Raw genomic sequence first — 11,412 nt, 5'->3', positions numbered from 1 at the left:
TGCTTCGTAGCTCAGTCGTGTCTGAGTCTTTGTGATCCTATGGACTGTAGCCCTCCAGGCTCCTCTGTCCATGGGATTCTCCAGGCAAGAATACTGGAGTAGGTTGCCATGCCTTCCTCCAGGGGATCTTCCTGACCCAGGGATTGAACCTGTGTCTATTATTGTCTCCTGCATTGGCAGGCGGATTCTTTACCACTAATGCCGCCTGGCAACAGAGTAGGTTATTAATAATGTTAGTGGGTGTTGTTTTTCAAGTTCCAGCAGTGACTGTTCAAAACTATCCTCTTTCCTGGGGCCGTGGACATGGAGACATTTTGCTCCTTCATTCATGTGCAATTTCTTCACTGAGCACTTACCTCTGGGGATACAAGGTTGGCTGGTTTTCCCAGACGTACTTACTGAGAATTCTTTGATGAGTTCCCTTGTCCAGGGCCCAGTGTCTCTGCCTCCCTGATGTCCTCATGGAGAACATCATCATGAAGGGAAGGGTTTTCTTGGTTTGTTGTCTATAAAGTTTGCTGTTTATAAAGTTAACCAACCCTCTGACCTGTGAACAGCATCCCTGCCTGCCTCGGTTCCTTCAGCCTGTCCAGCCATCTGCTGCTAAACAGAGCTTCCTAATACTTTGCTTTCATCCTGTCATGTCCCTGCTCCGGAACCCACAAGGGCTCCCCACGACTTCCATAACTGGACCACACTCTTCTCTGGGCTTTCAAACCCAGTGTAATTTGGTCTCCCTCTCCCAGTCAGATGGATTCCCACTGCTAGTCCTCGCCAGCCCCGGTTCCACACGAACAGGTCCACTCCCTGGTCCTTGCACAACCTGTCATCACTCTTAACTTCAGAACTGTCACTTGGCACTGATTTCTCCCTCCCGGGCTCCCTTAATTGTTTTCTGGTTTGGCAGTTCCCAGGCTTATTCAGGTGATGGAGCACTTGTATGTCTGGTGTTCTTTGGGGATACCAGGGAATACTGATATGTTAAATCGCAAAGTAGAAACTAGGCATCATTTTACCTGCTTAAGATTGTATTGTTTGTGATCTTTATTAACCCATGACCCTGAAATAATAAGCTGTCAAAGTAAGTGGGTTTGGTCATTTCCTTATGAACCTGTCATATTAATATTTGTTCTCTGCTCACTTTTTTTTTCTTTTTTTTTTTTTTGCTGATCCAGGCTATCAGGCATAGGTATCAATAATTTAAGGAAATGGAACGAGAGGGAAAAAAATCCCTCTATATTTGGGAAGACTTTATCTATTAACTCCTTTTTTCTGCTGTAAGTCAGGCAAATACTGCTATTTTCATTTTATATGCTATTTTTTGCTTTTATTTTTTACAATTTAATTAAACAAATTTTTGACATGTGGGATCTTAGTTCCCAGACCAGGGATCAAACTGGCATCCTCTGCAGTGGAAGTGTGGAGATTTAACCACTGGACCGCCAGGGAAGTCCCTCCCATTTTCTGTTTTACTAGTGAAAGCACTTTTGTTCAGGCTGTTCCTTGGCAGCATGGTCAGACTGTAAACTTCATGAGGGCAGGGACATTAGCTCTTGTATTTACGCTGTAGCTCAACATCCAGTCCAGGGCCTGGCCCATTCAGGCTTCACAGTATTGTTGAAGGAATGAGAGAATGAGGAACTGAATGAGTGAATTAGACAGTCACTGCCACTGGGGTTTTAGGTTTGTTGATCCTATTTCTCCAGAGACTGTGCCTCCTTCTTATACTAATACAATGAATCCTGGAGATTACACTTGCTCAATTAATGTTTGTTGAATGATGGATGGGTGTCTCCCGTAGCATTTATCACTTGGAGGTGGTGGTGAGGGTCCTGCAAGAGGGGTTTAGTATCTACTTGGTAACTGATTTGAGGCCGAGGTAGACAAAGGAAAGCTAGACCTGAGCTTACCGAGGCTGTTCAGGGGTCGATTGATCTCAGGATCCTGTAATTGAAGGAAAAATAGCGAGTTAAGTGAGGGAGCCTCTTAAGCTGGGGCTCTGAACTGAGGGAAGGGCTTTTATCTACATTCTCTTTTCCCTGTTAAGTCTAAGTTGGAGGTCTCCATGATAACTAAATAATTGGTTAAAAATATATAAATCAGTTACGCATTCAAATGACCCGGTACAGCAGATTTACTAGTTGTAGCTACTAGTTATCAATTATAGAAGCAACTGGCTGCTGGGCTATTGTGTGTTTTACTGAGTTTCTAAGGTGATTTTGCTTTCTTTTATGTTTTTGTCCATCATTTGTCTACTTTTATGGATGATATAATTCTTTAGAAACTTGAACAAACACTTCACAAAAGGAGATGCTTCCATGGCCAATTAAGTGCCAAAAGATGCTTGATATCATCACTCATCAGCCTAATGTAAATTATTATTATTATTTTTACCATGCCACACGGCTTGTGGGATCTTAGTTCTCTGACCGGGAGTTGAACCTAGGCCTTCAGCAGTGAAAGTGCAGAGTCCTAACCACTGGACCACCAGGGAATTCCAGGCCAAAGTAAATTCAAACCACAACGAGCCATGTCTACACAGACACCAGAGTGGCTAAAATTAAAAAGCCTGACAATAACAAGTGTTGATGAGAATTTGGAGCAGCTGGAAATCTCACACACTGCTGCTGTGAGTGTAAATTGGTACAAATATTTTGGAAAAAGGTTTAGCTGAGTTTACTAAAGCTAAACAAATGACTCTTCTATGATTCTATGACCAAGAATTAGGGCCAAGAGAAATGAGTACATCTGTCCAGCAAAACACCTGTGTAGAAGTCTTCCTACTATATCCAAAAGTCAATCACTGGTGGAATAGATATGTAAATTGTGGTATATTCATATAATGGAATATAATTCAGCAGTAGACAGGAATAAACTAGTGCAAATGCAATGACGCATGGAGTAATCTCAAAGACATAATAATAATAAAAAAGAAACTATAGACATGAATATTATTTAATATATGTGATTAAAAGGTAAAGGTAATCCATGGTGATAGAAATCATAACAGTGATTATAATGAGGGTTATTGGAAGGAGCACAATGGAGCCTTTTGGAATGTTGGAAAACTGGATCTTGATCTAAGTGTTGATTACATGAGGGTATATTGTTGTTCAGCCGCTAGGTTGTGTCCAACTCTTTTGTAGCCCCATGGACTGTAGCCTGTCAGGCTCTCTGTCCATGGGATTTCACAGGCAAAAATACTGGAGTGGGTTGCCAGTTCCTTTTTCAGGGCATCCTTCTGACCCAGAGATTGAACCTGAGTCTCTTGCATAGCAGGCAAATTCTTTACCACTGAGCCCCTATGGGTAAAAATTCATTGAATTGCACATTTTAGATTTGAGTAATTTACTGAACATATATTATACTCAACAGAATAAACAGACAGAAAAAAAAAGCAACCAGGACACTAAAGTATTTCTTGAAGTGTAGTCTTGTCAACACACATACAGAAATATATACACAATGACTCTCATGCAAAGTACTCGCACCCTTTCCTGCAATGCAGAGGCTAGGGGAGGGTGCTGCCTAAGTTCATGCTTTCCTGCCACCTGTGAACTCTCTTTTCTTTCTTCCTTTTCCTTGTCTAGCGCATGACCGGGAGCCCCTGGGCAGGGTGAGGTCTAGGTCTCCACCCCGGGGCTCACCTGCCCACTGGCTGAGGTCACAGCCATTCCAGAGCAGGTGGGGAAGCTGCAGGTCCCTGGACATTTCCAGCTGGAATTTCCTGAGTCCCATTGGGGATTGAGAGGGACTCTTCTAATGCCTGGAGGGGAGGGTGGTGATCTAGATTATAAATTGTGGGGTCCCTGGGAGCTACCTGCTCTCATGGCAGACACAGTCACTGGGAGAAGGAGCTTCTTCCTTTCTTCCTCAACTCTGGGGTCTGCTGTGGGGACGTGCCTGGCTTTGCCCTATGGGGGCACTAGGCCACGGGTAGCTGGGGGATGCAGTAGAGATGGCCAAGGCTCTGCAGGGACCAAGTTGGAACATGGGCTCTGCCTCCTATTAACTGTGAGCCTTTGGGCAAGATACTTAACCTCTCTGAGCTTTAGGTGTCCCCTTGGTAGAGTGGGGAAAATGACACCTGCATCATAGTGCTGCCGTGAAATATCTAGTGGGAAGTGCCTGGTTCACAAAGCAGCTCCTTCCGGGCCCTTCCTCCCTGTGCCCCCAGACACTTGGCCCAGGACTCTACCCCAGGAACTCTCCAGTCAGGTGATCTCTATTTCTTATTGCCTTTGCCTTGGGTGCTTTGCATCTGGCTTGTACCTAGTAGAGGCCCAGTAAATGACAGCTAGAATTCTGGGCTCTGTACTATAGCTCCTTCTGGGCCATCTCTCCTCCACCAGGGCCTGCATCAGCAGCTACTTCCAGGATGAAGATGAGAACAAATCCAGTGACTCCCTCCATTTTGGTAGCTACAGAGTCAGGTGATGTTACCAACAGTAATCTACACACAATCAGCAAGTAACAGTCTACAAAGCTCTTTTGTCTAATTCAGCCAAATACAAAGGTGAAAAGAAATAACACTTGTCTGATAACCAGAGTGGTTCAATAGCTAAGTATTAAACAACTATTTGTTGAGGGTCTGTGTTGTACCAGGCACTGCTCTGGGAGCTATGGATTTAAAGACAAATGAGAAATAATTACAGCAAGGATGGGAGAAGTGCCAAACAAGATACGCCGGATCCTGCTCTTGAGAAGCTTGTATCCTGGGGTGAGGAGTGGGTGGGGGAGTCAGGGGGTGAGTAAGGGAGGGTAGGGGAGAGTAGGGGAAGTTAGGGGAGAGCCGACCATCAACAGATAAACCCAGAGAGAGCTGGGTGCTATGTGGAGAGTAATGTGGGTGATGGAAGACAGTGCCTGGCTGTGTGCTGAGAATGGGAGATCTAGGGAAGGGATCATCTTAGGGAGCGCCTCTGGTCTGAGGCTTGAATGCCTGGAAGTTGCCAGGCAGCCAGGAATAAGCTTGGTTCTGGAGGAACAGAATGGAGATCAGTGTGGCTACAGCAAGGAGGGATAAACAGACAGTTGGTGAAAGATTCAACTGTGCTTCAAAGATAAAGGCAATGCATGTGTGTGCGTTCAGTTGCTCCGTCAAGTCTGACTTTTTGCAACCCCCTGGACTGTAGCCTGTCAGGCTCCACTGTTTATGGAATTTTCCAGGCAAGAATACTGGAGTGGGTTGCAGTTTCCTCCTCCAGGGGATCTTCCTGACCCAGGGATGAACCCGAGTTGACCTCAGTTTCTCGTGTCTCCTGTGTCGGCAGGCAGATTCTTTACCAGTGCGCCACCTGGGAAGCCCCTGAAGGCAATGTGTGCTTAGACGCTTACTCATGTCTGACTCTTTGAGACCTCGTGGCCTGTATCCCACCAGGCTCCTCTGTCCATGGGGATTCTCCAGGCAAGAATATGGAGTGGATTGCCATGCCCTCCTCCAGGGCCTAAAGGCAATCGACCTTCCTAATAGATTGAATGCTTTTGGGTTTTTAGTGAACAGGCAAGAGGGTACACGCTGGGATGTGGAAGGCTACAGGAGGGGCAGTTTGGAGGGGTATCAAGAACATCCAGTTAGTGGCCAGTCCCCTGTCAAGTCCTTCTTTTTCACAGAGTCTGCCTGCACGTAAGTGTCTGCATTGGTTGAAGCAGGTAGCTCGAGTCTCTTTTGTTTATTATTTCAACAAATATTGACTGTTTTCCTTTGGTGGGTCCAGAATTGCAAAGCAGGAACCAAAGAGGCTTTCAGCCTGTTTTTGCTGGGACCTTGAATTCCTCACCTCTGAACTGAAGTGACCTCAGTACCCCGGACTAATATGCTTTCTGTCGCTATCTACTGAATAGTGGTCATTATACCGAAAAGCCTTATCTTTTAGAAAACAAAAGAAAAATGAGGAGAAAAGCCTGCAAACTAGAAGGATAGAGGCTGCGGGTGTTTTGGTCATGACTGTACCCCTGGTGTCTCCTACAATGCCTGACACATTATGGGTAGTTAATAAATCTTTGCTGAATGAAAAAATTAAGGAAAAGATTGCAGTTTTAGGGCTCAGTCCCAAGCTAGCCTTGAGAAGCTGGCTGTTAATTTGCACAATAGAATATTATGCTGCAGTCAAAACACACAAAGTATAGTGCTGCAAAGTACTATGAATGGCTTGAGCAATTTCATATTAAAGGAAAAATTAACTCCTTGAAGATTTCATAGAACACAGAATTTTTCCCGGAAAAAAGCAAGGAAATTATGAACATGGCATTCAGGTTGATTCTAGCACCCTTTCTGGACTATCAAATATGTACAACTAAGATTTGTTGAATTAATAAACAAAAGAGACTTGCCCACCTCCCTCAGCAAGGAGATCGCCTGGTTAGATATAGGATATTGCTAAATCCTAGCTTTTGTTTTGGGTGGTAGGTTTATGGAGACTTATTATGTTACTGAAACTAGGGGGTGAGCTCTGTACAGTGAGCCCTGCATTGGCCACCAGTGAAAAATGCCATGAGTCAAGGATTATGATTTATCCAGGGCCGTGTACCCGAGGGTCAAAGAGAAAACAAAAATGCAGCCACCTGGCTCTGCTGAGGGGTTCAAGGTGTTAAACTCCCCTCCTCCTGATGTTCCGCTCTGATTCCGTTTTTTTTTTTTTTTTAAGATTTTTGTTTTTGATATGGATCATTTTTAAAGTCTTTATTGAATTTGTTACAATATTGCATTTATTTTATGTTTTGGATTTTTGGCCCCAAGGCATGTGGGAACTTAACTCCCTGACCAGGGATCGAACCTGCACCCTCTGCATTGGAAGGTGAAGTCTTAACCACTGGACCACCTGGGAAGTCCCTGCTAGTCTTATGCTGCCTGAGTTCTTCAGTTAGTGGCTCATTCTTTGGTTTTTCTTGAAGCCTCTCTGGCAAACATCTCCAGCACAGGGATCAGAGATGATGGGTTACTAAACTTCTGGCAAGGGCAGCTGCTGAAGGTCAAGGGCATTGGGGATAGTGGGTAGGAAGGTAGGTGAGTTTTAGGCTTACGAATGACAGCTGAGGAAAATCAATGCCAACGACTTTCCTGAGCAGGATAAAGGTGGGGACTCAGCAGCTGCGTTGCCTTTTGGTCCAAAATCAATCCTGAGCAGAGGGAAGCTGGGGGGAGCTGAGAGATGTGGGGACCAGATTAGATCCTGGGATCTGGCCTGCCCCCAACATTGTGGTGGATTCCCACATGATCATAGTGTACACGGCTGAAAGGGTCTCTGGACACCATCTCAGGCGACTCCCTTGTTTTCCTGGAGAAACCCCTCCAGGCCGGGGGAATGTCTTGCCTTGCAGCTGATAGAGTGAAGGGGGCTATGAGGCCACCAAAGACCAGCTGTGCCTCCTTCGGCTTTGCTGGAGGCGTCTCTGTTTATCCTCAGCTTGAACTCAGCCTCTGGCCACAACTGCCACAGCCCAGGCCCAGCCCTGCCCATGCAAAGGTGTTGGCCCTCCTCTTTTGGTTGGGGCTGCTGGTGGGGTCACCTGCCTTATTGACTCAGTCTGCCAGTAGAGCCCTGACTCACAGGGCCAGCTGAACCGGTGTCTGACCCAGGGCTTATCCTGGAATGAGGCTCCTGCTGTCTGGAGTAAAACAAAAGGGCAAGAATCCCTAGGGCCCCAGAGACCCCAGAGCTGGAGGGAGGTGGGAGGTGGGTGGAAGTTATTTGACTGGAAAACATTATGTTAGTACCTACTGCCTGATTCTCTCCGAGAATCTTCTTACCTTGCTTCTCAATTGGTGGCAGAAAGACATTAACCCAAGACCTAAATATGGAGGCAGAACAACTTATTCTGCAGTTGGGTATTGTTACATATCTTTCATAAATGCCACGAGGATTAAATATTTTCACAACAACCCTGAGAAATTATCCCCACTTTATACAAGAGAAAACCCAGACTCCTATAGATTGAGTGGTCACTATGGCCCCAGAGTAAGTAACAGATCCAGCCCTTGAGGCCAGCCTCTTGGACTTGATGGACTGTTGTTTTCATTTCCCCACTGTTTCAGGAACCTGTTTGGTTGTTGTCAACCAGTACTGGATCCTTCTGATTCTCCACTCCCCTGCAACGAGGTCTTCAGTTCAGTTCAGTTCAGTTGCTCAGTCGTGTCCGACTCTTTGCGACCCCATGAATCTCTAGTTGCATATAATTAGCATGCAATCAACATGTAGAACTTAACTCCCAGCATCTCCCCAGCCCTTCTTCAGTCTGGAGGCAAACCCACCTCTGCATGGTTCTTGACTGCTAAATTGTCCATGAGCAGGGGTGAGAAAACCTTCCTCCCAGGCTGAGTTAAGGAAAGGGCCTACTACAGTGCTTGCTACCTGGCAGGAGCTTTATTGATTTACTACCCCTTCTTCCCTCTGTTCTTTTAGCTTTGCACCTTTATCACCTGCTCTCCTTCCTTTATTTACCTTTATTTTATTTACTTTCTTTCCTTTATTTACCTCAGCCACTGCTGTTTTACTATTTTTTTAACTTTTAGTTTTCCACTGGGGTACAGCCGATAAACAATGTTGTAATAGTTTTAGGTGGACAGCAAAGGGACTCAGCCGTGCACATACATGTATCCATCCTCTCCCGCACTCTGCTCCCAGCCAGGCTGCCACATAACACTGAGCAGAGTTTCCTGTGCTAGACAGTAGGTCCTTGTTGGTTATCTGTTTTAAATACAGCATGTGTGCATGTCCATCCCAAACTCCCTAACTATCCTTTCCCCTCAAGTCCCTGCTGTTTTAGATCCCAAGAAACTCCTAGTTGTATTTAGCTCAGCTCCAAATCACAGATAACTATCTCAGCTGTTTCCCCTCCAGCACAGAGATGATGAATCAAACAGAAGGCAGCTCTTGTTTTTAAATGGGGGCGAGGATTAAGTGTACTGTAGGAAAGACAAAGACCCAGTTGGGGGAGTATGAGTTCTCATCTTGCCCAGTCTTCTAACTTGCTGGGTGAGCTTGGGCATGCTCCTCGACCTCTCTGAACCTCAAGATGCCTTCAGTAATTGGGAGCTCTCTTTCAGAGATGATGAAGCAGAGAAGAGGGTAACTAACCACACAATGAAATGGGCACCACCAGGCTAATAATGAGGCAAAGAAGAAGCAACTGCTCACAGAGGCCAGAAAGCCTGGTCAGCTCCTTGGTGTGCTTTCTTTGCCAAGTAGCCTGCCCTTGGACCTCATTTCTCTCTTCTTTTCTGTAATGCTATCTCTTCATTCCTTATTCCAGAAAGAAATTGGTAGGGGCACAGAGCTGGCTGATTGGGGTGTAGAAGAAGGGAGAAAAGCAGGGGTCTACAGAAAGGGGCTTTCTGGCCCTGATCTGGTCTGTGGCAGCTTCAGGCTCCCAAGGGGTCTGAAGCCCTGGCTTCCCATAGTCTCCCTGGGAAAACTTAGAGCAGGGATGCTACTGTTGCTAGGTGATGGGATATACAGGTCCTCTGGGGCTCTGGCAGGTGGCAGCTAGGTTGCTAAGGCTGGTGATACGGTAGGGAGGCGGGAAACCCAGGGGAGGGGGTGGGGGAAGTTCTCTTGGTGAGCCAGGGGACCCAGAGGCTGCTCCCAGTTAGCCCGCAGAGCGGGGCTCGGCCATCGGCTGGCTCAGGGGCTGCTCTGAGGGGCCTTACACAGTTCTGACCCACGAACCTGCATCTCACTCCCAACCTGACGGCAAGCAGTTACATACTGTCCATCCGCAGTCTGATGCCTTTGGCAGGCTGAAGCGAGTACCCTCTCTCTAGGGTGCCTCAGCCATGACAGGTAAGGTAAGGAGGGTGGCCGTGAGTGGGGCTGAGGGATCACGAGTCAAGAGAGGAGAGTGTGAGTGTCCTGAGATGAGCCTGGATGGGAAGCAGCAGCCCTGAGTACATGGAAGGTTCTCAGAGATGACAGATCATGCTGGCTTTCAAGTATCTTCTGAACTGTTAGAGCCCATGGCCAGGCAGAGCCCCTCAGCCATGGCCACGTACAGGTGGGTATCCCCGCCCTGGCAAGGAGGGGCCTCTGGATACGCCCTTGCTCACTCTGCCTTGGGCAGAGATGTCCTTATGCAGCATGCTTTCCTTTGGACCAACCTCAGTCTCAGTTGTTACATTCAAAACCATTTTGTCTTGTTCTAAGCCACAGAGATGCTGACCTGTTGGCAACTTGAGCTGAGCACCTTGGCCCCATCCCAGCTTATAATGGCTCCAGGGCAGGGCCTGGGGCGGAAGGGAGGTGTCGGGTGACCTGCCATTACCCTGTGGCCAGCCTGCTGTTCACTGCCATCAATTAAGAATCAGCCTTTGTGTGCAGGCACGGCTCTCAACTCCAGGTAGAGCCAGGGGAGAGAGCAAAGGTGGCTTACAAGTGAGGAAACTGAGGTCCAGAGGCACTGTGCTGTCTCGCCCCAGGTCACATGGCTGAACATTGGGAAGGGCTGGCGGGAGGTATTAGTACATGCTTGTTGGGTTGAGTCAAACTGAAGGAAGCTGGGGTTCCCCAGTGCAGAGCCCTTGCCTCCAGCTGATGTTGCTGTTACCTGTCGCTCCTACAAATCCCACCTGAGGGCCATCCTTCGGCCTCAGGAGGAGCAGCCCCTTCTCTGCAGCCTCTCTGAGTTCTCTTAGCAATTCTACTTTATTCAGTTTGCTTTCTGACAGTGGCTCCATCCAGCCCACTTTCCCTTCCCTGCAGGGTGTGATGGGGAGGAGGGTGTCCTCACCTTTGCACACCTGAGGGCCATGCCTGCGCAGAGGCTGAAGGGGACAGGAGAGCCGCCAGGAGGCAGGACACCCAGACTGACAGGGACCCTTAGGGGGTTGCCTTTGGAAAGGGCTGATGGATCTCAAAGCTTGGCTGGGTTCTCTAAACCTTGTAATTTACCTGAACTAAGGAACGGCCATCGTGATTCGGGCTGAGGTTGATAAAAGAATCCCACAAAGTTTATATTGCCTTGGAAAAATCATACTCCCTTTGCTTGTCCTGAAGTGTCCTTTAAAGTTTAACAGGGAGAGAAATGGTGGGGAGGGAAGAGGGACTTTGGTATTATAAAATCTAACTCTTCTATTTACCTGCGGAGCTCTTTTTTAGCTACTATTTACTAGGTAAATCATTTAACATCTTCTGGACTGAGTTTTTTCCTTCGGAACTCAGGTGTGATAAAACTTACTGTGATAAAACCTGACAGTGAGAAAGTTTCCATCAGGTACTTTACATCCTAGTTTCGATGCACCTTTTCAAGCTCACAGAAACCCCCATCTGGTCTTCTCATGGTCAAACAGACTTGCTCATGGTCCCGCTCACTTGGTGTTTGTGGTCTGAGGAGGGGTGTCTCTGCTCTTGTACCCTCTGAACTCTGAGTCAGGAGCACTGGCCTGAATCTAGTTCCGCCCCTTATCGACAGTATGAT

The sequence above is a fragment of the Bubalus kerabau genome, chromosome 15, assembly GCF_029407905.1.
Source record: "Bubalus kerabau isolate K-KA32 ecotype Philippines breed swamp buffalo chromosome 15, PCC_UOA_SB_1v2, whole genome shotgun sequence".
Taxonomy (NCBI): domain Eukaryota; kingdom Metazoa; phylum Chordata; class Mammalia; order Artiodactyla; family Bovidae; genus Bubalus; species Bubalus kerabau.
Note: the sequence above shows the minus strand (reverse complement) of the source record.